The sequence below is a fragment of the Styela clava genome, chromosome 12, assembly GCF_964204865.1.
Source record: "Styela clava chromosome 12, kaStyClav1.hap1.2, whole genome shotgun sequence".
Classification (NCBI taxonomy): Eukaryota; Metazoa; Chordata; class Ascidiacea; order Stolidobranchia; family Styelidae; genus Styela; species Styela clava.
In genome coordinates, this window is record NC_135261.1 from 20,844,100 (window position 1) to 20,867,611 (window position 23,512).

At 34.5% G+C, this 23,512-nt stretch overlaps 1 long non-coding RNA gene across 1 annotated transcript; it reads right to left on the minus strand.

The window, feature by feature from the left end:
• Positions 1 to 21,276: 21,276 nt before the first annotated feature.
• On the minus strand, positions 21,277 to 23,160 carry LOC144430763 (uncharacterized). The gene is made up of 2 exons (XR_013479708.1): positions 22,829 to 23,160; positions 21,277 to 22,589 (listed from the first exon to the last, which is right to left on the minus strand). It is a non-coding gene; the product is annotated as an uncharacterized LOC144430763 (long non-coding RNA).
• Positions 23,161 to 23,512: the final 352 nt, after the last annotated feature.

Sequence of the window (23,512 nt, forward strand, 5' to 3'; positions counted from 1 at the left end):
ATATTGAAAAAATTCTACCGGGGGGAAAGACTTTAAAATAAAACCGGAATCTACCTATGTCTAACGATAATCATATTTCCCGATAATTGTATTTTATGACAAAATGTAACAAGGAATTGAAACTTTTCTATCAATTTGTACATCACGAAATTTGCCTATTATATAAAATAGTGAATCATCTTATAAATACTGAAAAATAAAAAAATTCTACCGGGGGGAAAGACTTTCAAATAAAACCGGAATCTACCTATGTCTAACGATAATCATATTTCCCGATAATTGTATTTTATGACAAAATGTAACAAGGAATTGAAACTTTTCTATTTGTTTGTACATCACCAAATTTGCTTATTATATTATATAATGAATTATCTTACAAATATCAAATATTGAAAAAATTCTACCGGGGGGAAAGACTTTAAAATAAAACCGGAATCTACCTATGTCTAACGATAATCACAATTCCCGATAATGGTATTTTATGACAAAATGCAACAAGGAATTGAAACTTTTCTATCAATTTGTACATCACGAAAATTGCTTATTATCTTACATAGTGAATTATCTTACAAATATTAAAAAATTCTACCGGGGGGAAAGACTTCAAAATAATACCGGAATCTACCTATGTCTAACGATAATCATATTTCCCGATAATGGTATTTTATGACAAAATGCAACAAGGAATTGAAACTTTTTTATTTGTTTGTACATCACCAAATTTGCTTATTATATTATATAATGAATTATGAAATAAATTATGAATTATGAATTAATGAAATGTGCATTTCGTGTCTAATAATGTTGTTCACTTTGCGAATTTATTAGCGATAGTCGACTTGTCGTCGCCGACGTTGTTGTAATAAGGTATTTTTCTTTGACTGTATGCATTATTCCGAGTGAAAAAAAAAAAAAAACTTTCCATTCAGATTCTGCTGGCGAAAATTTTGCCCCAGGCCGGACGTCACACTCGCGTCCAGGTGGCCAACGTTGTTCTCTCGGGAATAGCGTCTGATGTGATGTTACCACTGTTGGATCTCGACGTTGGCAAGGATCCGGATTGTTGGAGCGGTGGACTTCATCTTTCAGACGCTGGACTTCAGCAGTACATGGAACAACTTGAATCCTCTGTATCCAACGTGGTGGGTATATCTAATAAAGCATCATTATTATCATTCGGGTCGTTTGTTGCAGATCGTGAGGAGAACAAAGGAAATGGATGCTCGACGGCACAACAATCCAGCGGAAAAAAAAGGAGACAGAAGAAAAGTAAGTTAACAAAGCAGGTAACGGTTGTTGGTATTAACGATGATTTTAGTTTACCCAGATTTTCGATGGAGTACGTGATTTCGGCGTCGGAGTCGTACAACGCATCGCGCGTTGTACTATCAAGAAGAGAAAGAAGATCCTACGCGCCAAACAGAAGAAAGGGTAAGGGTAACCACAATTCACTTTTTAACAGGGCTAAAGAAGAATGTGGCTGTATCCGAGTGCAAACAGTCCGAAGAACAGGTAATTAGGGCTAGTGCTAAACCTGTTTTTGTGCCAACAGAGAAGGGTCCGTCAAGCAAGAAGATTAGAAGAAAGGAAAAGAAGAAAGCAAAAAAGAAGACACCAGCAGAACTGGTAATTAGGCCGAATAAGATACTAACAAACTGTGTTGTATCTAGATGTTCCAGCGTTGTAATGTCAGATAGCAGCAGATCATTGGATGTAGGAGTAAACATGCAAAAGAAGACTGTGGGAAAAGTAACGATGTCGAGAAGAAAACTACAGGGCTTTCGGGAAGAAAGCTCACATGTAAAGGTAAAAGTCATATGTGATAGACAGAATTCACATGCAGGATTTTTTAATTCAGGGATTTGCCAACCAGTGGAGACGGGAGAACAAAGGGCAACAACAGGAGATGCTTATACAAAGCCAGTTATTCAGACGCTACCGAGCTCACAGAAGAATATGGAAAGTGATATTCAGTTGACGTCCAGGTAATATAACGCAAATTTTGTAAAAATTGACGGAAGAATTGTAAAAAAAAGGGCGTCGCCAAAACATTCTGTTCGTGCGGCGCCAAATTATCAAACAAAAGAATGCACGGCGCATTCACGGTAGATGTCCTTTTGGGTTAACGTAAGATAGATAATGGAGACGTAACGTAGATTCGATGGTCGAAACGGCAAACTGATAATTATTAGGTTTACATAAAATATATATCTGACGTTTATTATGTTTTATGTAACAGGGAAACATACAAAATAGAAGAGGAATTAAAGTCAAGAACTCGAGTCCATTTGTTTGGAGGCGGCGGAACTTACAAGAAGAAAGTGTATACGGCAGAAGAATTTGCAGAATTTATGAATTCCATAGAAAAGTTTGATACACAAGATAACGATTGTTGGTATCGATTAGTTTCTACATTTTCCCCCAAAAAAATGTCCAAAAACGAAATTAGGCAAAAAATATTGGAAGCAAAAAGATTTTGGCAAGATAACAAAAACGAAATAGTAGAAATTCGCGACAGGCGATTCATTGATTCTGATTCATGCGCTAAATCCAATGATAACGCGGCCAAACAAAAAATTACAAAATCGAAGACCGATAATTTTGCGCTTCTCGGCGAAAATTTAATTAGACAATTTAAATGTAAATACGATTGTAAATATTCTAGATTGATTTGCCAAAAATATAAATACAGAAGTAAATATAAATACAAATATAAAGCTCATAAACGCCCGGCGTCAAACCGTTCACCGCCGGAAAAGGACTGCTTCCACATTTCCGATAATTGTGATAACGATTCCGCCCGTCCCTCTGGTGAATCCGAAAGCTCCCTTCCCAAAAATCCCATTCAAAAAGATATCAAAACTTCTGATAAAAACATTGAAAATGCCATCTCCCTAGATCACAAGTTACAAACCGTTTACGATGAATCTGAAAACACAGATATTTATCCCCAGCAAAATCATAATCAGGGTTTAGGTGCAAGCTCTTCTTCAGATTATGAGCAATTGTCTCCTCTATGCGATGACGTTACATTCAATCTCGAAATGACAAAATCAAATGGTAATGATGAACAAAAGCAAGAAAAAGCACCTGAACATCCCGATTCGCCACAAGCCAAAGCACAGCATGTGGAATCTATGACTCGGTCATGGATACCCATTGAGGATTTGCCTAACAAAGCTGAATTCATAGTTAAAGAAGACGACTGGAATGCCATTTCGTGCTCTGTCAAAAACAGAATAATTCTTTACAAAGACTGGGGCGACAAAATAAGAGATGGCATGAAATTAAGCAATCCTTATTGCTCATTTGCTTTTCGGCGCCATACTTTCAATAAACAACGACAGCGGTCGCGTGTGTTTTACACTACTGGATATTGTCGTTTTCCCAATTGTCATCGGAAGTTTACGATAACTTCTTACCGTTGCAATTCTCGTTTGATGCATGTGTCTTATACCGGCAATGTAAAACACTCAACAATTGTATCTGCTATTTTAAAAGGTACTCGTCGTGAAATAGTTAAAAAAGAGCTCAAAAACAAAATGCCTCGTGAATGTTACCTGGACTTTATTAAAGAGGTTCCTAGCAATATTTTTCGTTCTGGTAATCGAGACGATGCCCCATCTGTAAGTGTTTTAAAGAAGGCGAGATACGAGGCTCGGGGTATAGCAAAGTTAGACTCAGATCAGTGGGAATCACTTGAGCGTTTGCGTGAACAGCGAAGAAAAGGCAACGATGACCCATCAAGGAAGGTGTTGGGAACATTGCAGCAAATATCGCGTGTGCCTGCTAGTATTATGCTGTGGTCTCGTGATACCATAGATATTTTACAGGACGTCGCGAGAAAGGACATAATATATATAGACGCCACTGGTAGTATATTGCGAAGCTTTAAAGATAAAAAGCCATTTTATATATATGAAATCGTCGTCCGACATCCCATGGAAGGAAAATCCCCATTGGCTGTAGCGTCATACATCACGAACGAACATAATTCGACCTCCATTTCCAATTTTATTGCACGATTTCGAAGAGATCATGCGTTGTGCTACACCAGACCTTCAGGACGTTTGATAATATGCGACGGCAGTGTCGCTCTTATAAATTCCGTGTTAATTTCATTCATGGGAGAAGGTATATATCGTTGTTATAAAGTTGTAACGGGCGCTGCGACAGTTGGCATGTTTCAAAAACCGTTTTTAAGACTTTGCGCCAGCCACATCATGAAAAATTTCATTAAACTGTTTTCTGCATTGAACTGGAAAAAGGAAGCCATGCATATCATGGGATTATTTATCGGCTCCGAAAATTACACCGAAATTAAGAATTTCATTTATAATATTTATGTTCTTTTGATGTCAACAAATTTTCATTTGGGTGAAAGAAGTTGGCAGTTTTTTAAAAGGAAAATTACCGACGATTCTGAAGATTCTCTCGTATCCGAAAATACTAATGATTTTGAAACAAATGACTGGTCCCCGAACTGTAACCCATTTGAAAACGACATTTCTGAAATAATTAGAAAAGCGGGCTTGGAAATAAAAAACGCCAAACCTGATAATACCAATCCATTTTACAACCCGAATATAATGTTGACGCTTCGCAAGTATTATTTTTCCAAGATCGTGTTGTGGACTAGCCTTATGACGGGAGATTTGGGTCGCCATGGGAATTCCCAGCCGTATGTAAAACAAACTGAGCTCTACCAGAAATTACAAAAATTGGCCACTCAAAATTTAACTAAACGAAATCGCACGCAAGGAATAATGGAGAAAAGTCAACAAGAACTTAAACGAACACGACTACGAAATAGAAAATTTTCCCGTCTGGACGAAATTGCGACGGTTTATGACGATATGCATAATGCCTTGATTCGTGAATTTAATGACAATAGGATCGTTAAAAAATCGGTTAAACGTGAAGGAAAGACACAGCAGAAGGTCGAAGACGTTGAAATCTGGGCCAAGAGAACAAAACAAGAGCATGGTAACAACCCATCAATTGGAAAATATATGCAAAGTCCCAATAAGCCTCTTAAAGATATATCTGACATTAAACCTACCGCAAGCCCGATAACATGCTCTGAGAATAAGCAGCAGGATTTTGCACCTCTTCAGCAATCAACGCCAATTCGGACGTATACTCACAAGAGTCCTCCCAAATATGAAGACTGTATTCAAATGCCAGATTCGCATCTTTTCATGACCTCTTTGACCACCCGGTTTACTAAGAATAAGCATGATTTCGGACGCTTCAATTGTTATGGAAAAAATGAAAAAAACGAGTTGATTAATCCAAGAAAAAAATTGAGCAACGACCAAATAGATAAATGTTCTCTGATTCTCGCTGCTCAGTTTCCAGATATAGACGGACTCCAGAGCACCACAATATATGCTTTATCTGCAGGACCAGCCTACACACCAAATCTGCCGTTCATCCAAGTTTTACATGTTCACACCAGCACGAAAAACACATGCCATTGGGTCACAGCTTCAAACTTATTTTGCTTAGACGAGCCCGACACCGTATATGTCTACGACAGTTTATTGCAGCCAGACGCATACGATGCAATTGATCGATACAACATTTCAAAATTGTTGCGCCCAAAAGGAGATGAAATTCGTATAAAATTCCCTAAAGTTCAATCCCAGTTACGGGGTCCTAATTGTGGGCCATTCGCGATTGCATTCATGGTTGCTTTATGTCTTAAAACGAAACCCGAAACAATTGTGACCAATGAGTTAACTTTGCGAAAGGATATCGCGTCGATGATTGATTGTAATCGTTTCTCGTCTTTTTACCATGTCACCGAATCGAGCTACTTTCACGCGGCCCTATTGAATATTCCTGTTTTTTGCCACTGCAGACTCGCGCATTTAAACAATAATTTAATGATCCAGTGTACCTCGTGCTTTGCGTGGTATCACGAAAACTGTGTTTCGGTTCAGATTCCCACTGAAGCAATAACCAATTTGGATAAATCATGGAGGTGTGATAAATGCCCTACGCTTCGCAAATTATCGGTATAATTTAATTTCTGTCTGTTCTAAAACAAATGGAAATGGTTTACAGAAGTTTTGAACCCAACCCCTCATTATAGTCATAACCTAGTCATAACATAATCACTTAGTCCTATCATAATTAGCTAGTAATATAGATTCTTTAATCATAATCAGGCTGTGGAGTTGGAATATCGAGTCGTAGTTTGATATGGTTTATTGATATTGGAGTAAGAGCCCGAACGCGGTGATAGAAATCCTCAATCTGGATTATAGACCGGAGTCGGATTGCATCCGACAAAGTTTATGTTATGAAATTTTAGTTCCTTGTTGTTCGGGGCTGACGGCAAAATCGAATTTTTTACAGCTGGAAACGAGATTCGGAATCATGAAATGACAATTAATGAAGGCTTGTATACGCTAAAGTTTATGTCAGTAAAATTTTGATTTTTTTGTTGTTCGGGCTAACGGCAAAATCAAAATCTTCTTTAACCTGTAGACGGCAGCCGGAATCGGAGTCATGAAATTCCAATTATTGAAAGTTTACATTGAGCCAAGTTTGAGTTCTTAAAGTTTGGGTTTTCTTGCGATTTGCAGCTAACGACAAAATTTTTTTTTTAACCCGGAGTCGAGAGTCGGAGTCATAATTTTACTTATCAGGGCGTCGGAGTGATTTTTTTAATGTCTTGTTGACGGGTGGTACTTTTCCCCGACTCCACAGTCCTGATTATAAATAGTTTATTATACAGGGTGTCTCAAAAGTAAAAATACACTTTTAAATTTGATTTTCTTTTCAGGTATTTATCATAGAGCGTTCAATTTTCAGCAAACATAGCATGAATAACTAGTAAAATTTAGGTATTGTTTGCATTTTTCAAAAACCCACAGAATGACAAGGAGATTAACTCAAAAAATGAGGAGATAATATGCTGATTGGCATGAAGCATGTAAATCAGTAAGGCAAACTTAGCGCCTCTTTAACAGAGAATTTGAAACTAATTCAGCTTTCTCAGAGCGTTCGTTCCTTGGTTTTCTGGAATTTTGTGTATCCATTACAGATCCAGTTTCCACGAATTTTTGATGAATTGCGTAATTCTTTGTTGTAAAGTGCTAAATTCCTCACTGTTATATATGTTTCTTGCCAAACAGCAATTATTCACCCCATTTATTAGGTTAATCTCTTTGTCATTCTGTGGGTTGTTGAAAAATGCAAACAATACCTAAATTTTACTAGTTATCCATACCATGTTTCCTGAAAAAATGAACGCTATATGATGAGTACCTGAAAAGAAAATCAAAGTAAAAGCGTATACTCACTTTTGAGACACCCTGTATTTATTGACTTTTAGTCTATTGCTTTAACTTATTTTTCACGTTCCCATTATTTCCCTTCCGTTAACAATTCTGTCTAGCTACTTTCAAGGCCATTGTCTTAATTATTCGAACATTCGAATCAGTCAGAAATTGCAAGCTACATTTTATAATTTGTAACATTAGTTGCATTTGCAGTATTTAACATAAACATAATAAATGATACTTCTTATTTCAATTCAGTTTTCCCATTTCAATATCTTTCTGTATATAGCATCGAGATAATGTGTTCATGTTCCCACATTTACCTGTTGAACAACTTTGAATGGCCTAGAAAACACCTTCATATGAAATTGGCAATCGCAACTAATGAATACAACACCATTTTTGTCATTGTTCATATTGTTCCCTTGCTACCTGGTATTACCTTGGCTACGCCGCTGCATACCTAAATGCATTTTTGTCATTCTATATAATGTTCCTCCATTTAATACCCTTGAATATATTTTTCCGCTGCGTGCAGATTAACAAATCAATTTCAGCTAATACCCAGTAGGAATGAAAAAAGAACAAAACAAATAAATTATGTTAATTCATTCATTGGCCATAGGAATTCTTAACGTCGCTTATAAATTCCCACGGTTCCGCGGAATTCATTTTATAAAATTGTCATCGAGTGTTGTCGGTGGAGGGCAACTTGAAGGGCGAATTGATGATTTTGTTATTTAATTGTCAAATTATTTTGAAATTCCTCGCTGTGGAGTTGTAGTTTGAAATATTGATATTGGTGTCGGAGCCTGAATCATTTTTTTTCCAACTCATCGGAATCCGAAAGATGTTTTTCAATTATTTATTAATTTTAGAAGGTTCGCAGTAGACCGATTCTTTGTTGTCATCGCTTGACAAGACGTCAAAGTAAAATCTTTTCCAGTCAGGTATCCAAATCTTTGTTAACCCTAATCGGGAGTGAAAATCGGAATCGCTTGTTTAATTGCTCGGATTAAGTACACATATTGTTAATTACAGTGTCGAGCTCAAAGCCGTTGTGGTTTCTATAATATTTGGAGTCAAATTCCAAGTTCTTATTTTGTTTATTGCGGAGTCGATATCAAAATCCTAGTATTTTTTTCATATCATTTGGAGTCAAAGCCGTAGTCCGTAGTTGTTTCTATGATATTCGGACTTGGAGTCAAAGCCGTAATTCGTAGTCGTTGCTTTGATATTCGGAGTCGGGGTCAAAGCCGTAGTTGTTTCTATGATATTCGGACTTGGAGTCGGAACCGTAGTTGTTTCTATGATATTCGGACTTGGAGTCAAAACCGTAGTTGTTTCTATGATATTCGGAGTCGGGGTCAAAGCCGTAGTCGTTTCTATTACATTCGGACTTGGATTCAAAGCCGTAATTCGTAGTCGTTTCTATGATATTCGGAGTCGGGGTCAATGCCGTAGTTGTTTCTATTACATTCGGACTTGCAGTCAAAGTCGTAATTCGTAGTAGTTTCTATGATATCGGGAGTCGGGGTCAAAGCCGTAGTCGTTTCTATTACATTCGGACTTGCAGTCAAAGTCGTAATTCGTAGTCGTTTCTATGATATTCGGAGTCGGGGATAAAGCCGTAGTCGTTTCTATTACATTCGGACTTGGAGTCAAAGTCGTAATTCGTAGTCGTTTCTATGATATTCGGAGTCGGGGTCAATGCCGTAGTCGTTTCTATTACATTCGGACTTGGAGTCAAAGCCGTAATTCGTAGTCGTTTCTATGATATTCGGAGTCGGGGTCAATGCCGTAGTCGTTTCTATTACATTCGGACTTGGAGTCAAAGCCGTAATTCGTAGTCGTTTCTATGATATTCGGAGTCGGGGTCAAAGCCGTGGTTGTTTCTATTATATTCGGACTTGCAGTCAAAGTCGTAATTCGTAGTCGTTTTTATGATATTCGGAGTCGGGGTCAAAGCCGTAGTTGTTTCTATGATATTCGGACTTGGAGTCGGAACCGTAGTTGTTTCTATAATATTTGGAGTCGGATTCCAAGTTCTTATTTTGTTAATTGCGGAGTCGGTATCAAAATCATAGTTTTTTTCATTTTTTTATAATATTTGGAGTCAAAGCCGTAGTCCGTAGTTGTTTCTATGATATTCGGAGTCGGGGTCAAAGTCGTAGTTGTTTCTATTATATTCGGACTTGGAGTCAAAGCCGTAATTCGTAGTCGTTTCTATGATATTCGGAGTCGGGGACAAAGTCCTAGTTGTTTCTATAATATTTGGAGTCGGATTTCAAATTAAAATTTTGTTAATTGCGGAGTTGGAGTCAAAGCCGTAGTTGTTTCTATAATATTTGGAGTCGGATTTCAAATTAAAATTTTATTAATTGCGGAGTTGGAGTCAAAGCCGTAGTTGTTTCTATAATATTTGGAGTCGGATTTCAAATTAAAATTTTGTTAATTGCGGAGTTGGAGTCAAAGCCGTAGTTGTTTCTATAATATTTGGAGTCGGATTTCAAATTAAAATTTTGTTAATTGCGGAGTTGGAGTCAAAGTCGTAGTTGTTTCTAGAATATTTGGAGTCGGATTCCGAATTGAAATTTTTTTAATTGCGGAGTTGGAGTCAAAGCCGTAGTTGTTTCTAGAATATTTGGAGTCGGATTCCAAATTCAAATTTTGTTAATTGCGGAGTTGGAGTCAAAGTCGTAGTTGTTTCTAGAATATTTGGAGTCGGATTCCGAATTGAAATTTTTTTAATTGCGGAGTTGGAGTCAAAGCCGTAGTTGTTTCTATAATATTTGGAGTCGGATTCAAAGTTCACATTTTGTTAATGTCGGAGTCAAAGCCGTAGTCGCTTCTATAATATTTGGAGTCGGATCCAAAGTCTAATTTATTGCCCACCTCTCGTAGAGAGTCAAATCCGAAGTCGTTTCTATAATTAGTTAGACTTTAGAGTATTGAGTCAGATTCCAGGTATAAATTTTGTGAACCTCTTTAAAGCATCAAAGGCGGTGTCATTTCCACGATATCTCGGAGTTTTGAGCCGAGTCGATCGTAAAATTGTCGTAAAACCCTGATTATAATCCAAAACAAATTATTATAGCGACACTTTTGAATACGTAATTTGACATTTTTTTACTAATAATAAAAGAAGGCTTTATTCAAATTTTAGTATATTCTTTTCAACTCCTATCAAATTACTGAATTAGGATCCCAACATTCCAATTGATGGTGTGGAAAAAGCAGAAAATATAAATGCTATTTTAGGAATTAGGATCTGGAATTTTTAGTGTCTTATCATTTTTAGTTGGCTGTGTTTACATGTTTTTTTTATTTTTTTCATTAACGCATTTATATGTCTCCGAATATCATTCTTCAATTATATTATTATTTATACACATTCCCAATATTCATTATAGGAATGATTTAGCAATTAATACTCATATTATTTTTGAAAAATGATAATTTATCCGTTTTTTTTCAAATTATATTTTGCAACTATGTTTATAGTGGGGGTTACGCAATTTGATATGAATCTGGCAATGTATATCTGAAACTGTAATTCCCAATTATTTTTCGATTTCTCACATAAAAATATGCAAACTAAATTTTTCATAACGTTATAAATTTATTGGCCGGTGAGTTGGAGAGATTTGGTAAGAGTGGAGTTGGGTGATATCTTTGCTGTAATAACGCTATGATTGTTTAGTGATTTCTAATTTTTATCGGCGTCTCCATTTTCATATCAAGACAGGAAAACATATGTTACCGTCAAGCCAAGGCACAATTACATATTAAATTATACAATATAATTTGCACCACCTACCTAAGAGTGATATGCCTGGGGTTTTATAGTATATATAGCTTGATATACATTTGGCATTATCGATATTTTGTGTCCAGCATCGCGGTGTGAAACACTTTTTGGGAAACTATATTTACCTATTATGGCCAACTTGAACTCATATTAATTTGTCTTGATGAAAATCAAATTTGGATCAGACATATTTCTTACGCTTGGATAATCTACTTTGGATTTGTTGCATATTCTTTAAATATATTGTAGCGTTATTGCATTGCACTGATATCTGCGCCAAATGAGGGCGAATAAATTTTGAGGTTATTTTTTTAGTTTGATATTGTCATTTTACTTATCGTGTGGTAATAAATACACTCTATAAATCCTGTTGCATTTGATTTGAATATTTCTAACGCTAATATCACGATTGTTTAAAGAGACTTAAAAAGGTCATGAGACCAATACGACGACTCCTTTAGAACAGCAAATTAGCAAGGGTAATGGTCGTTGAAGGAGAACCCTTGGTTTCGTCTTCATTAGCATTATGGGTAGCTGTTTCGTGTTGAACTATTTATGAGAGGTTAAGTTAAAATAATTCAGTATGAACAGCACTTGCTGTAGGTGAGAACCGTCAGAATCAGATCAAGTTTAAGCAAGACTCTTGAAGATGATGCTAATAAGGTTTCACGAATTATACAAAATTGTTTTTGTATCAAGATTTATGTTTTTATCGTTTGGTGATAACAACTGTTAAGAATTGGTTCAAAATCGCTTGAATGATTTACAATTTGCTATGAATTGTCAAAAATTACACAACGCAATGGTTTTTCTCTACAAATCCTTGTTTAAAAAAGGGAACTTTTCATTACAAGAGATTTGAGCGGTTATTTTTCCGGGTAGGGAGTGGCTAATCTGCTTTCGGCCGTGATCGACTGAAATCTTCTAAATAGGTCGCGATCGACTGATCGCTAATACACATGTACGAATTCATTCGTATTCACTGAATATGGTTCCATCACATTTGAACCACGTACATCTAAACCCACGAGAATTGCACCTGCATACTATTGCACCTACGGAAATTTTTTATGTTTTACGGATATTTGAACCCATACTAACCCTAACTAACCCATGGGTTTTAGCATTCGCATATAGATTGAACCCGCGGATATACACATGCGTTCAAATGTACATGGTTCAAATGTACGTGGGTTCAAATGTACGGTCACCACTGAATATACATATGACTGCACACACGCATACAAAAACTCGGTCCTTTCGTAGTATGTTTACCAAGATGGCGCAAAACCTGAACATAGTATGTGAGTCAGATTGTGCGCCATCTTGGTGAACGAACATATTACGGGACCGCCAAATATTCTACCAATAACCACAGTACTGTGCGCGCATTCATTATGAAACCACCACAAGAATATAGGAAATGGAAATATAGGTAAATTTCGATTTTTTTTAAAGTCTTTCCCCGGGAGAATTTTTTGATATTTGTGAGATAATTCACTATATATTAGAATAAGTAAATTTCGTGATGTACAAATTAATAGCAATATTTCAATTTCTTGTTTCATTTTGACATAAAACACCATTATCGGGAAAGAGGATCATCGTTAGACATAGGTAGATTCCGGTTTTATTTTAAAGTCTTTCCCCGTGGTAAATTTTTTTTATTTTTTAGTATTTGTAAGATAATTCACTATATAATATATTAAGCAAATTTCGTGATGTACAAATTAATAGAAAAATTTCAATTACTTGTTGCATTTTGTCATAAAATACCATTATCGGGAAATATGATTATCGTTAGACATAGGTAGATTCCGGTTTTATTTTAAAGTCTTTCCCCCGTGTAGAATCTTTTTATTTTTCGATATTTTTAAGATAATTTACTATATAATATAATATCCAAATTTCGTGATGTACAGACAAATAGAAAAGTTTCAATTCCTTGTTGCATTTCGTCATAAAATACCATTAACGGGAATTGTGATCATCGTTGGACATAGGTAGATTCCGGTTTTATTTGAAAGTCTTTCCCCCCCAGTAGAATTTTTTTATTTTTGAGTATTTATAAGATGAGTTACTATTTTATATAATAGGAAAATTTCGTAATGTACAAATTGATAGAAAAGATTCAATTCCTTGTTGCATTTTGTCATAAAATACCATTGTCGGGAAATAGGATTATCGTTAGACATAGGTAGATTTCGGTTTTATTTGAAAGTCTTTCCCCCCGGTAGAATTTTTTTATTTTTCAGTATTTATAAGATGAGTTACTATTTTATATAGTAGGAAAATTTCGTGATGTACAAATTGATAGAAAAGATTCAATTCCTTGTTGCATTTTGTCATAAAATACCATTGTCGGGAAATAGGATTATCGTTGGACATAAGTAGATTTCGGTTTTATTTGAAAGTCTTTCCCCCCGGTAGAATTTTTTTATTTTTCAGTATTTATAAGATGATTCACTATTTTATATAATAGGCAAATTTCGTGATGTACAAATTGATAGAAAAGTTTTAATTCCTTGTTGCATTTTGTCATAAAATACCCTTATCGGGAATTGTGATTATCGTTAGACATAGGTAGATTCCGGTTTTATTTTAAAGTCTTTCCCCCCGGTAGAATTTTTTCAATATTTGATATTTGTAAGATAATTCATTATATAATATAATAAGCAAATTTGGTGATGTACAAACAAATAGAAAAGTTTCAATTCCTTGTTGCATTTTGTCATAAAATACCATTATCGGGAATTGTGATTATCGTTAGACATAGGTAGATTCCGGTATTATTTTGAAGTCTTTCCCCCCGGTAGAATTTTTTTATATTTCAATATTTGTAAGATAAATTACTATGTAATATAATAAGCAATTTTCGTGATGTACAAATTGATAGAAAAGTTTTAATTCTTTGTTGCATTTTGTCATAAATACCATTATCGGGAATTATGATTATCGTTAGACATAGGTAGATTCCGGTTTTATTTTAAAGTCTTTCCCCCCGGTAGAATTATTTCAATATTTGATATTTGTAAGATAATTCATTATATAATATAATAAGCAAATTTCGTGATGTACAAACAAATAGAAAAGTTTCAATTCCTTGTTGCATTTTGTCATAAAATACCATTATCGGGAATTGTGATTATCGTTAGACATAGGTAGATTCCGGTTTTATTTTAAAGTCTTTCCCCCCGGTAGAATTTTTTCAATATTTGATATTTGTAAGATAATTCATTATATAATATAATAAGCAAATTTGGTGATGTACAAACAAATAGAAAAGTTTCAATTCCTTGTTACATTTTGTCATAAAATACAATTATCGGGAAATATGATTATCGTTAGACATAGATAGATTCCGGTTTTATTTTAAAGTCTTTCCCCCCGGTAGAATTTCTTTATTTTTCAATATGTGAAAGATAATTCACTATATAATATAGTAAGCCAATTTCGTGATGTACAAACAAATAGAAAAGTTTCAATTCCTTGTTGCATTTTGTCATAAAATACCATTATCGGGAAATATGATTATCGTTAGACATAGGTAGATTCCGGTTTTATTTTAAAGTCTTTCCCCACGGTAGAATTTTTTCAATATTTGATATTTGTAAGATAATTCATTATGTAATATAATAAGCAAATTTCGTGATGTACAAACAAATAGAAAAGTTTCAATTCCTTGTTGCATTTTGTCAAAAAATACCATTATCGGGAAATATGATTATCGTTAGACATAGGTAGATTCCGGTTTTATTTTAAAGTCTTTCCCCCCGGTAGAATTTTTCTCATTTTTTAGTATTTATAAGATGAGTCACTATTCTATATAATAGGCAAATTTCGTGATGTACAAATTGATAGAAAAGTTTCAATTCCTTGTTGCATTTAGTCATAAATACCATTATCGGGAATTATGATTATCGTTAGACATAGGTAGATTCCGGTTTTATTTTAAAGTCTTTCCCCCCGGTAGAATTTTTTCAATATTTGATATTTGTAAGATAATTCATTATATAATATAATAAGCAAATTTCGTGATGTACAAACAAATAGAAAAGTTTCAATTCCTTGTTGCATTTTGTCATAAAATACCATTATCGGGAAATATGATTATCGTTAGACATAGGTAGATTCCGGTTTTATTTTAAAGTCTTTCCCCCCGGTAGAATTTTTTTATTTTTCAGTATTTATAAGATGAGTCACTATTCTATATGATAGGCAAATTTCGTGATGTACAAATTGATAGAAAAGATTCAATTCCTTGTTGCATTTTGTAATAAAATACCATTGTCGGGAAATAGAATTATCGTTGGACATAAGTAGATTTCGGTTTTATTTGAAAGTCTTTCCCCCCGGTAGAATTTTTTTATTTTTCAGTATTTATAAGATGATTCACTATTTTATATAATAGGCAAATTTCGTGATGTACAAATTGATAGAAAAGTTTCAATTCCTTGTTGCATTTTGTCATAAAATACCATTATCGGGAATTGTGATTATCGTTAGACATAGGTAGATTCCGGTTTTATTTTAAAGTCTTTCCCCCCGGTAGAATTTTTTCAATATTTGATATTTGTAAGATAATTCGATATATAATATAATAAGCAAATTTCGTAATGTACAAACAAATAGAAAAGTTTCAATTCCTTGTTGCATTTTGTCATAAAATACCATTATCGGGAAATATGATTATCGTTAGACATAGGTATATTCCGGTTTTATTTTAAAGTCTTTCCCCCCGGTAGAATTTTTTTATTTTTTAGTATTTATAAGATGAGTTACTATTTCATATAATAGGCAAATTTCGTGATGTACAAATTGATAGAAAAGATTCAATTCCTTGTTGCATTTTGTCATAAAATACCATTACCGGGAATTATGATTATCGTTAGACATAGGTAGATTCCGGTTTTATTTTAAAGTCTTTCCCCCCGGTAGAATTTTTTTATTTTTTAGTATTTATAAGATGAGTCACTATTCTATATGGTAGGCAAATTTCGTGATGTACAAATTGATAGAAAAGTTTCAATTCCTTGTTGCATTTTGTCATAAAATACCATTATCGGGAAATATGATTATCGTTAGACATAGGTATATTCCGGTTTTATTTTAAAGTCTTTCCCCCCGGTAGAATTTTTTTATTTTTCAGTATTTATAAGATGAGTCACTATTCTATATGGTAGGCAAATTTCGTGATGTACAAATTGATAGAAAAGTTTCAATTCCTTGTTGCATTTTGTCATAAAATACCATTACCGGGAATTATGATTATCGTTAGACATAGGTAGATTCCGGTTTTATTTTAAAGTCTTTCCCCCCGGTAGAATTTTTTTATTTTTCAGTATTTATAAGATGAGTTACTATTTCATATAATAGGCAAATTTCGTGATGTACAAATTGATAGAAAAGATTCAATTCCTTGTTGCATTTTGTAATAAAAACCATTGTCGGGAAATAGAAATATCGTTGGACATAAGTAGATTTCGGTTTTATTTGAAAGTCTTTCCCCCCGGTAGAATTTTTTCAATATTTGATATTTGTAAGATAATTCATTATATAATATAATAAGCAAATTTGGTGATGTACAAACAAATAGAAAAGTTTCAATTCCTTGTTGCATTTTGTCATAAAATACCATTATCGGGAATTGTGATTATCGTTAGACATAGGTAGATTCCGGTTTTATTTTAAAGTCTTTCCCCCCGGTAGAATTTTTTCAATATTTGATATTTGTAAGATAATTCATTATATAATATAATAAGCAAATTTGGTGATGTACAAACAAATAGAAAAGTTTCAATTCCTTGTTACATTTTGTCATAAAATACAATTATCGGGAAATATGATTATCGTTAGACATAGATAGATTCCGGTTTTATTTTAAAGTCTTTCCCCCCGGTAGAATTTCTTTATTTTTCAATATGTGAAAGATAATTCACTATATAATATAGTAAGCAAATTTCGTGATGTACAAACAAATAGAAAAGTTTCAATTCCTTGTTGCATTTTGTCATAAAATACCATTATCGGGAAATATGATTATCGTTAGACATAGGTAGATTCCGGTTTTATTTTAAAGTCTTTCCCCCCGGTAGAATTTTTTCAATATTTGATATTTGTAAGATAATTCATTATGTAATATAATAAGCAAATTTCGTGATGTACAAACAAATAGAAAAGTTTCAATTCCTTGTTGCATTTTGTCAAAAAATACCATTATCGGGAAATATGATTATCGTTAGACATAGGTAGATTCCGGTTTTATTTTAAAGTCTTTCCCCCCGGTAGAATTTTTTCATTTTTTAGTATTTATAAGATGAGTCACTATTCTATATAATAGGCAAATTTCGTGATGTACAAATTGATAGAAAAGTTTCAATTCCTTGTTGCATTTTGTCATAAAATACCATTATCGGGAATTATGATTATCGTTAGACATAGGTAGATTCCGGTTTTATTTTAAAGTCTTTCCCCCTGGTAGAATTTTTTTATTTTTCAGTATTTATAAGATGAGTTACTATTTTATATAATAGGCAAATTTCGTGATGTACAAATTGATAGAAAAGATTCAATTCCTTGTTGCATTTTGTAATTAAATACCATTGTCGGGAAATAGAATTATCGTTGGACATAAGTAGATTTCGGTTTTATTTGAAAGTCTTTCCCCCCGGTAGAATTTTTTTATTTTTCAGTATTTATAAGATGATTCACTATTTTATATAATAGACAAATTTCGTGATGTACAAATTGATAGAAAAGTTTCAATTCCTTGTTGCATTTTGTCATAAAATACCATTATCGGGAATTGTGATTATCGTTAGACATAGGTAGATTCCGGTTTTATTTTAAAGTCTTTCCCCCCGGTAGAATTTTTTTATTTTTCAGTATTTATAAGATGAGTTACTATTTTATATAATAAGCAAATTTGGTGATGTACAAACAAATAGAAAAGTTTCAATTCCTTGTTACATTTTGTCATAAAATACAATTATCGGGAAATATGATTATCGTTAGACATAGATAGATTCCGGTTTTATTTTCAAGTCTTTCCACCCGGTAGAATTTTTTTATTTTTCAATATGTGAAAGATAATTCACTATATAATATAGTAAGCAAATTTCGTGATGTACAAACAAATAGAAAAGTTTAAATTCCTTGTTGCATTTTGTCATAAAATACCATTATCGGGAAATATGATTATCGTTAGACATAGGTAGATTCCGGTTTTATTTTAAAGTCTTTCCCCCCGGTAGAATTTTTTCAATATTCGATATTTGTAAGATAATTCATTATATAATATAATAAGCAAATTTCGTGATGTACAAACAAATAGAAAAGTTTCAATTTCTTGTTGCATTTTGTCATAAATTACTATTATCGGGAATTATGATTATCGTCAGATATAGGTAGATTCCGGTTTTATTTTAAAGTCTTTCCCCCAGGTAAATTTTTTTTATTTTTTAGTATTTGTAAGATAATTCACTATATAATATATTAAACAAATGTCGTGATGTACAAATTAATAGAAAAGTTTCAATTCTCTGTTGCATTTTGTCATAAAATACCATTGTCGGGAAATAGAATTATCTTTATACATAGGTACATTCTTTTTTTATTTTAAAGTCTTTCCCCCCGGTAGAATTTTTAAATTTTTCGTTATTTGTTGGATAATTGGATATATAATGTAATAAGTCGATTTCATGGCGTACAAAGTATTAGAAGTGCCGAAATCAGACTTCAAAGCCATCAAGACAATGTAACCCTTTGGGTAAATGTTACTTAATTTGCTTTTGAATTTGCTTGTTCAATCTTTATTTTAAAAGATGTATTTGTGCAAATCAGATTCGATTTGTTCATATCTCATTCTTATTGATGGAAATGAATAGGTTTGGTATTTCGCTTAGATATAATTTTTTTTTGTTGTGAAACCTTCCTGTGAATTCATGCTTGTCCACCTATATATCTGGCAACAGTGATTAGAGATATCATTGTTCAACTGATTTCGATTTATTTTCCCGGCAATTGTGGCTATTTTGTGCCATCAATTGCCGGACTTTGAGAGGTTCTGGCGCTGAGTTAAACATGGATATATGTAATTTAGTAATCTGTGAACGTTTAGGATGCCTTAACTTACGGTGAAACATTGTCAGAACGTCAGCCCACACTCGTGTGACGCTAGCCCACACTCGTAGGATGCCAGCCCACACTCGTGTGACGCTAGCCCACACTCGTGTGACGCTGGCCCACACTCGTTTTTGTCAGGCCATGCGAGGGGTAACTGGGCCGGGCTTGGTATTGTATTTGCGTTGTGTATATCAGATATGGTCTCTATATTGTCAGAGTCACCAAGTTTTTATGTAATTACGTTTATAAAGTCAGTAAAATAGTTGGTTAACCCCTTGACGTCAGGCTGAGTGTGGGCTGAGCGAGTGTGGGCTGGGGTAACTTTGGTTATTCCTACCACTGTTATTACTTTCAGGCAACCGCATACAGATTGAAAATATTTACACAATGTATTAAACATATTTATCATCATTTCTCTTCTTGTTCAATATGAGCCTGTGTTTCAAATTTCAATCCAGAACTCTCTTTAATATCACAAATAAACTCATTAACATTGCCAATACAACAATTTTATCCAAAATCGTTCGAACGGGAGGGTTACCTTTCTGCCTTTAGGTATTTCTATTTTATTTGAAGTTAACGTTAGTTCTTTACAATAGTAGAATATAAGTTAGCGGAGAAACGCATGCAAGCAAGTTACATAGCTTGGGATTACTGGATTACAGACTCTTGACACGTCCGTTCTTTTATGTTCAGATGTGCGATCTATTCATTAAAAAACGGGTTAGTCATCCCTGCTACTGCTGTGTTGAGATTCCAACCTGTCAACGTAATTTCTGCTCTAAAAGATTTACCGAAGAAATGACGCTTATAACTTAATTTACTGAATAATCATGCTTATAAAACAAATTACCTTACCGGTACCGTACCTACCGTCAGACCGTAGTGGTTGTTTCCCTGACAACGTTGAACGGTTGACGTATTAGCTCGCGCTTTTGAAAAGCGAATACACTCTTGCCGAATGCTTTTTTATTGATTGTAGTCCTAGTTATAGATATAAACGACAGAATATACGATATGTTTGTTTGTGTAATATCGGTAGGCTTACCATACGTCCCGCTTTTTGGCGTCTTGTACGCCGTCCCGACACATCAGGCAAAGGTCCCCCCGCTTTTGCGTTTAGCCATCCAGCATAATACACGGACATATTCTTGTTACTGTTGTTTCTGTGTCGCACAGCGCTAGCCTACTTACTGAAGGTGAATGCGTTTGTTAAAAGCGCCTAACTTCGGACAAAATTACTATATTTTCGTCAATAACTCGGCCATTTATTGTCCAAACGGTGCCAAAATTGCTCGGTGAAACATTCGTGCGGTAATTTACATTCCCTGCAAATTTCGGTTCAATGGACCTTTCCCCGACCTTTGACCTTTATTGTTTTGATTTTGGTCGCTCAGACAAACATTGCAAATATTCAGGCTTGTGTAGGGCGATAGAGTGGTACGTTGCTCGTTTTATAGGCCTTCGAATGGCATTTCACTGGTGATGGCGGTATTTTCGTGCTTCTAACGTTATAACATATTGTCAAGTGATCTATTATTAACGTTATTCCGTCTTCACATTGCCGTTAACGTACTTAACTTAGTTGATAGTTAACTTAGTTACCTGGTGGCAATCATGCACTATTCAGTACCTAACTTAGTTCTAAAAGCTTATTTACCATACAAAAATAAAAATTACTCAGAGATGACTTGGTTCTCCAAGAACTTTTCTTTCGCCCAGCAGGAGAAGGATACAATACTTTTCATTGAAAGGTAATATTTAAACTTACCGTTATCATATCCTATAGTTCATAGACTGATAGATAGCGTCCAAGTTAGGGCTGAATTGGTGGGTTTAGCATAGAAGCAAATGAAATGCAGGGGAAGTTTAAAGTCTTTTAAATACATTCCTGGAAACATTACACAAACTACAGAAATCTGTAATTTTGAACAGGTGAATATTTTTTTCAGATACATTCATGATGGTTCAGTCGTCAATTTCAAAGCCAAGTGCTACAGATAAGTTCAGGAGTCTCTGCCAGTCTGCCACCACATCATCTTCAAATAGTGGTGTCGCTGGATAGTCACCAAGTCTCTGATGCAATTTGTACATGCTAGGCACGGTGAGGCCACTTGAGTTTATGTCGTATCATAGAAACACAGATTTATTAGCTCAGTAAGATGGGTGCAAATATACTATTGAAAGATTAGATTCAACAGGTTTATTGAAGTATTATGATCGATTACATACCACATAAAATTACAAGACCAATAATGTTATAGTGATTAACATGGTTTAAATGAACTAACCAAGACTATCCAACATATGAAATTAAGGGGAATAAAAGATTTTCCGCTGAGCCAAGCATGTACAAGCCTTCCCCAGCATTGGTAACAACCTATATGGAGGGAACAAAATAGATCCAACAGTTTTGTCGTCTGTAGTTGGTGCTAATCCCACGAAGTTAGATCGAGCCAGAGTTCCAATCATGCCGGTTAAACCAAAAACAGTCGGGTATGTGATAGGTTTTACAATATAGTTTATTCATTCAGTGTAGAAATAGAATATAACAGATTATAAAAAATATATGATGAAGGAACAAGCAAGTAAATCCAAGAAAATTACTACAAATTATACAGTTTTGCAGATATTGTGCTGTATAGGATAAAAATACACACCAGATATATGCTTTTGGGCACAACAAACAAAAACCATGAAAGCAATGGAGCGTCCGAGTTAATTTATTAAAGCTGCCTGGTTTCATCTCCTGATGATATGGAAGAATTGCTCTCACTGGGCACTACCTCATTGTTATATAGTCAGATGGGCAAACACCCACCACTTGGTTCGGTTCTAAAATTATCAGGTGATTATGAACAATTTGTGATTTATATGACAGTAATAAATGCAAAACAACCTAACAAAATAAGGGTATTCATCACACACCACAGTTACTACCAAGTGCAGGGCCAACTTCTGGTATCAGGAGCAGCTTGGTGTGACTTTGCAGTTGCAGTTTCGATTCTGAATCTTGTTAATTCTTTCGTGACCTTTTATTATTATTATTTCTTTTTCTGGTAGGTAGTCGCGTACTTTTTGAAATCTATTTTAAGTTATGCTCGACTTCCACTTTTCTCTGCATTTTGTTTGTATGTTGACTTTTTGTGTTGTTTTATGCCAGAGAACCAAAATAAAATGATGATGATGCTTGCTTACATTTTTCTGCTGTCTGACAAAGCGCTGACTTTTCATCAGCGGCACTTGAGGTAGTTTCAAGTAAAGTCTGGGGGCAGAACTGGTTGGATCCCTGACAATCCTTTCTCACTTTCGTCAGATTCGCATGTCTTTGTATCAAATGAAGTATCTGGTGACAGATCCTGTTAAATTATGATCCAAAGGTAAATTATGCTATAAGTAATCATTACCTCACAATTTGATGATGCTTCTCTGTTGGGCGACAAGAATCTGATATAGGGTCAGGGTATTCATCAGTTGGTCCACCGCCTCCATGAAAATGCATGATGGAACGCATTGCTTGTATGAAAATTTATTTCATATAAGAAATAACATATTGAATATATCATAGGTATCGAAAACAATATTTATGTTGGCCTACCTTGGTACACACGAAGGTATTTCTGGTGATTTTTCCTAGATTGAATATACTGTGGGGCCTGTTGCATTCCTTTATCCATCTCATTGCTTTTTGGCAGTCAATATGTGGCTTCGGAAAAGGCACAAATCTTACTCCATTTGAACGGCAGTGGTACCGTACAGGCTTTCAGACCGACAAATACCATATGCGCAGCGTTTACACATAGCTAGTCTACCAAAATAATTCACTAATAGATTCTGTTTAATAAAAATGCAACATCGTATCAAAGACAAATTCTCCCGTACTGACATACGGTAGGCTACCGGTACCCTTGATTGCATCAGCATGACTGTCTACTATTTTTTGGTTCGAAATAGCAGTTGCGACCTGTACAGTACCGTACCTGTAAGGTGCCTGCAACGGGTACAGCCTTTTAGTATAGATATATAGTATAAGTATAAGTATAAGTTTATTTCGACTCCATAATCAGCATAACAATACATTTGACAGATAAAAACAAATAAATAAAATCTGATTATGAAATCAGGGGAGCAAACAAAACCTTAGATAAGGTTTATAACGTACAAAATATAAGATGAAAGGTTTTGCCAAGAGGAAGTGGTACGTGTTTACTCACCTAAAATTATCAAGTTATTTCACACTGGCTCACATGCACCCACCAGCCACACACACACACAACCACTG